The 6,206-nt window shown below is 49.7% G+C and overlaps 1 non-coding gene across 1 annotated transcript; it reads left to right on the plus strand.

Annotated features, from left to right (window-relative positions):
- The first annotated feature begins 4,201 nt into the window (after positions 1-4,201).
- Positions 4,202-4,356, plus strand: LOC143176594 (5.8S ribosomal RNA). Its single transcript, XR_013001123.1, has one exon. It is a non-coding gene; the product is annotated as a 5.8S ribosomal RNA (ribosomal RNA).
- The last annotated feature ends 1,850 nt before the right edge of the window (positions 4,357-6,206 follow it).

Below are 6,206 nucleotides of genomic sequence, written 5' to 3' on the forward strand. Positions count from 1 at the left end.
CTATAATAGAAATACCCGTCGTAGCGTTTCTTCCGAGTCAACCCGCTCACGAAACTCTCTCTCGTCGTGGAATCCCCGCGTCGGAGAGTAAAACGCGAATTCATAGTATGGAAACTTACGTCTCTCGACGATGGGACGATCCACGCGAAGAGTTGTTACGTGCACGCGTATGGTGCGATTGCGTCGATTCGCTTTTCTGTACGGGGAGCAATAGAACGTTGAGTTGACTTATCGGGTCTTCGTTGGAATTACCGTCGCTGGCATTGTAAACTCCAGATGACCTTGTGATTCCTTCGTAGGGCACTGGTAAAGGGTGGCGATGATTCGTTCTATAATAGAAATACCCGTCGTAGCGTTTCTTCCGAGTCAACCCGCTCACGAAACTCTCTCTCGTCGTGGAATCCCCGCGTCGGAGAGTAAAACGCGAATTCATACTATGAAAACTTACGTCTCTCGACGATGGGACGATCCACGCGAAGAGTTGTTTACGTGCACGCGTATGGTGCGATTGCGTCGATTCGCTTTTCTGTACGGGGAGAAATAGAACGTTGAGTTGACTTATCGGGTCTTCGTTGGAATTACCGTCGCTGGCATTGTAAACTCCAGATGACCTTGTGATTCCTTCGTCGGGCACTGGTAAAGGGTGGCGATGATGCGTTCTACAATAGAAATACCCGTCGTAGCGTTTCTTCCGAGTCAACCCGCTCACGAAACTCTCTCTCGTCGTGGAATCCCCGCGTCGGAGGGTAAAACGCGATATATAATAGTATATGCCAGTGGTTCGCGCGCGTCGTCTCTGAGATACGCGGTCGACAGAGTTCCGAAAACACGTGATGTGCCACGATTTCCGTGCGTCTTACATCTTTCGACGATGGGACGATCCACGCGAAGAGAACGTTCGTGCTTGCGTGAGGTGCAACAGCGTCGATTCGCTTTTCTGTACGGGGAGAAATAGAACGTTGAGTTGACTTATCGGGTCTTCGTTGGAATTACCGTCGCTGGCATTGTAAACTCCAGATGACCTTGTGATTCCTTCGTCGGGCACTGGTAAAGGGTGGCGATGATTCGTTCTATAATAGTAATACCCGTCGTAGCGTTTCGACCGATGTCACCCGCCACGAAAGTCTCTCTCGACGTGGAAACCCCGCGCCGAAGAGTAAACGCGAAGGCTTACCATACGAAAGAAAACGGTATTATACGCCTGTGGTATGTGCGTCTCGGCTCTGTGATACGCGATCGGCAGAGTTACAAAAAAACGTTGATGGGCCACGATTTCCGTGCGTCTTACATCTTTCGACGATGGGACGATCCACGCGAAGAGTAGTTACGTGCTCGCGCGAGGTGCGATAGCGTCGATTCGCTTTTCTGTACGGGGAGAAATAGAACGATGAGTTGACTTATCGGGTCTTCGTTGGAATTACCGTCGCTGGCATTGTAAACTCCAGATGACCTTGTGATTCCTTCGTCGGGCACTGGTAAAGGGTGGCGATGATTCGTTCTATAATAGAAATACCCGTCGTAGCGATTCGGCCGAGTCACCCGCCACGAAACTCTCTCTCGTCGTGGAATCCCCATGTCGGAGAGTAAAACGCGAAGGCTAACTATATAAGAAATATATAGTATTATTTATGCCTGTGGTTCTCCGTTTGCCCTACTCTCAGATACGCGACTCGGAGAGTTACGAATAATCGTGATGGACCACGATTTCTGTACGTCTTACATCTTTCGACGATGGGACGATCCACGCGAAGAGATCATTCCTGCTTGCGTGAGGTGCGATAGCGCCGATTCGCTTTTCTGTACGGGGAGAAATAGAACGATGAGTTGACTTATCGGGTCTTCGTTGGAATTACCGTCGCTGGCATTGTAAACTCCAGATGACCTTGTGATTCCTTCGTCGGGCACTGGTAAAGGGTGGCGATGATTCGTTCTATAATAGAAATACCCGTCGTAGCGATTCGGCCGTGTCACCCGCCACGAAAATCTCTCTCGTCGTGGAATCCCCGCGTCGTAGAGTAAACGCGAAGGCTTGCTATAGAAGACTATAGTTTATACGCCTGTGGTTCACCGGTTGCCTGCTCTCCGGGGTACGCGATCGCGCAGGAGTTACGGAAGAACTTGATGGGCCACGATCTCCAAGCGGCTATATCTTTCGACGATGGGACGATTCACGCGAAGAGAACGTTCGTGCATGCGTGAGGTGCGATAGCGTTGATTCGCTTGTCTGTACGGGGAGAAATAGAACGATGAGTTGACTTATCGGGTCTTCGTTGGAATTACCGTCGCTGGCATTGTAAACTCCAGATGACCTTGTGATTCCTTCGTCGGGCACTGGTAAAGGGTGGCGATGATTCGTTCTATAATAGAAATACCCGTCGTAGCGTTTCGACCGATGTCACCCGCCACGAAATTCTCTCTCGTCGTGGAATCCCCGCGTCGGAGAGTAACCGCCGAAGGCTTGCTATAGAAGACTATAGTTTATACGCCTGTGGTTCACCGGTTGCCGGCTCTCCGGGGCACGCGAAGGTTACGGAGGGACGTGAAGCGCCCGAGCAATGAAACGTCCGCAGGAGGAAACGAGCAACCGCCGAACATTGTTTCGCGACGTTTCCATAATGTATTGTCGTTTCGCTCGCATCCCGCTTCTTTCCCCTAGTTTCCTCGACGCGTAGTTTCGCAGCCTTAGTGGACGAATCATTCTCGATTCGAGGAAAGATATGCAGTGGGGCGTGCAATGAGCCCGCCAGAGACCACGATCTCCAATGCGTCTTTACATCTTTGGACGATGGGACGATCCACGCGAAGAGAACGTTCGTGCTTGCGCGAGGTGCATTAGCGTCGATTCGCTTTTCTGTACGGGGAGAAATAGAACGATGAGTTGACTTATCGGGTCTTCGTTGGAATTACCGTCGCTGGCATTGTAAACTCCAGATGACCTTGTGATTCCTTCGTCGGGCACTGGTAAAGGGTGGCGATGATTCGTTCTATAATAGAAATACCCGTCGTAGCGATTCGGCCGAGTCACCCGCCACGAAACTGTCTCTCTTTCGTCGTGGAAACCCCGCGTCGGAGAGTAAAACGCGCGAAGGCTGTGACTGTAACATATATATATATATATACACAGTATACAATGCCTGTGGTTTTTGCGCGTGTCGGCTCTTCGGTATACGCGATCGGCCAGAGTTACGGAGGGACGGTGAAGCGCACGAGAAATTGAAACGGCCGCACGATTGGAACCGAGCAACCGTCGAACATTGTTTCGCGACGTTTCCATAATGCGTTTTCGTTTCGCTCGCATACCGCTTCTTTTCCCCTAGTCTCTGAGACGCGTTTTCGAGCCGTTCTTCTACTATCGATTCTCGTAGAGAGAAGGGACCGGGTAGTCTGGAAGTGGAACCCGCATCTTGCGTGTACCGTACACGGAATTGAGAGGACCGGCCGTGAAGCTCGTTTTAAAGCCGTGCGTCTGACACCCAACTCTTGCGCGCCAATTTCGCGGCAAGAGATAATATGGGACGAATGACCGGCAAAGAGCCAGCTGTGAAGTCTGTTTTTTTAATCGAATCCGTGGACGTGTGTATGCCGTAGCGTCGCTCGTCGTGTTCGTTCATGGTCGTTCCGAGAGAAAGAACGAAAGCGGTAACGAAGGGACCGGCCGTGAAGCTCGTTTTAAAGCCGCGCGTCTGACACCCAACTCTTGCGCGCCAATTTCGCGGCAAGAGATAACATGGGACGAATGACCGGCAAAGAGCCAGCTGTGAAGTCTTTTTTCATTATTTGCTTTCAATCGATCGATCGGTACGATTCGTGCAACGTTTCGCGCGATGCGACGCGAAAACATGCGCGCAACAATAGATGCGTCTGATCGGAAGAACGCGAGGGTCGACTGCACGCGATGGATTCAGTATCGGGTAGGATACAAAATATATCCCCGTCGTTTCCACGCGTGCGAGTCTTCTGCGTCTTTCGCGGGTTTTTGAATGCACTATACGCCCGGAACGTCGAGAAATATATACATATTACTTGAACGTTTTTCGTCTCGAAAGGCTTCGGTGTCGTCTCCAAGGCGACGCCTGAATCTCCTTCGCGCGCTGGTCGGAGATTCAGGTATCAACTTTTATCTTCTCTTTGAAAGAAGAGAGATATTAGGTCGAACAAGTGAGAATAAAATTATATATGTGAAATATAAAATTTATACGATTACCCTGAACGGTGGATCACTTGGCTCGTGGGTCGATGAAGAACGCAGCTAATTGCGCGTCAACGTGTGAACTGCAGGACACATGAACATCGACATTTCGAACGCACATTGCGGTCCACGGATACAATTCCTGGACCACGCCTGGCTGAGGGTCGTTTACGTACCATACACTGCTTGCGTAGCTCTGTCAAATCCCCGCCGTCGTTCACCTCTTCGGATCGAACGTTTTTTTACCGAAGGGCGCAAAGAACGTCTCTGAGTCGGGTTAAGAGAAGGATGCTACGTACGAGCGAACGATGGGTGTCTCGTCGGCGTTTGTCGCGGACACGCGAAAATTCTGTGAATTTCACGGACAGTGTACGTTCTAGTTGTTGCAAAACGATCGGAATCGTTTGTATGGACTCGCGTGAGTGTTCGCGGCGTCGTGCGTCGTTCAATTACGACCGCCCGCGGATACCGCTCCACTGCGATATGGATCTGAGCGACAACTTTTTCGGCTGTTCGTGAGATGAACGGTTTCGTGTGTTTAGAAAAATTTTTTTTCCCGCGCTCCCGACGTCACCTGAAATGATGCGTCAGAGGTGAAAGAAAATATTAAGAAGTCGAGAGAGAGAGACTACACACGTTTTATTCATATTTTGTATACCGTGCGTGAGACGGATGTGCACGACACGTCGTATGTCGGTATATTACCGACTGGCCCCAGGGAGATTGTTTTCTTCCTCTCTTACGAATGAGATGTACGTTTCGGAGGATCGTCGTTACCGAAACACACGGCAAAACGAGACTTCTCGCAGCAGAACCTTTATACACAATACACATCGACTCTTTTTACCCCGAGAGAGAGAGAAAAGGTGTATTTCTTTTTTTTATTTTTCGAATTCGACGCACGAACGCTTTGACGACTGGAGAAAAACACGGTGTGTGTTAAAATCGTGCGGGACGAGCATGCGTATTCGTAACGGGTCGAATAGTTCTTATTCCCCGTCGTCGCGTGTCCTCGCTGGACCACCACCGTGCGCTTCCGCCACGTTCAGTTGAATTTCGAAATATATATATATAAAAAGAATCACCATATACTCTCTTTCGGGAGGTGTATTTTTATCGGTTTCTGCTATAGAGAAGAGACGGAGATCGTGTTGTGAGGTGTAACGTTTCTGTATCCCCGTTTCGGAGGATCGTCGTTATCGGCGGAACACACGTCAAAACGAGACTTCTCGCAGAACCTTTATACACAATACACATCGACTCTTTTACCCCGAGAGAGAGAAAAGGTGTTTTTCTTTTTTTTTTATTTTTCGAATTCGACGCACGAACGCTTTGACGACTGGAGAAAAACACGGTGTGTGTTAAAATCGTGCGGGACGAGCATGCGTATTCGTAACGGGTCGAATAGTTCTTATTCCCCGTCGTCGCGTGTCCTCGCTGGACCACCACCGTGCGCTTCCGCCACGTTCAGTTGTATTTCGAAATATATATATATATAAAAAGAATCACCATATACTCTCTTTCGGGAGGTGTATTTTTATCGGTTTCTGCTATAGAGAAGAGACGGACGATCGTGTGTGACACCACGTGGTAACGTTTCCGTATCCCCGTAAAATACGTTTATCTTTTCTCGTAGAAAAGAGAGAGGAAGAGGCAGGAGCTCCTCTTTGGCGAGGCTTTCGAACGTCGCGTCCCGTCCGCCGGAATATAATGATATAAATATATAACCGCCGCCGACTTTGTGCGAAAGCGTTGAAACGAACGCGTCGGTCGCCCCATGGTGTGTGTTTGTCGTGTCTTCTTTTCCTCTTCTGCACTTCTCTTCACTGTCGATCGCGAGACCGCGCGAGATCCGCTTCGGTCGTCCAGTCCCCGAAAATTCTTCTCGGACGGGCGTTAAAGTTAACCGGAGCGCGAGATCGTCTAGCGAGAGTCTTTTTCGCGATCGAGTAAAATGTGATAGAAGAAGGAGAAGAGTGTAAAAAGAGAATATAGACACGCGACGCAGCAGAGACCA

Source organism: Nomia melanderi, unplaced genomic scaffold, assembly GCF_051020985.1.
Source record: "Nomia melanderi isolate GNS246 unplaced genomic scaffold, iyNomMela1 scaffold0651, whole genome shotgun sequence".
Taxonomy (NCBI): Eukaryota; Metazoa; Arthropoda; class Insecta; order Hymenoptera; family Halictidae; genus Nomia; species Nomia melanderi.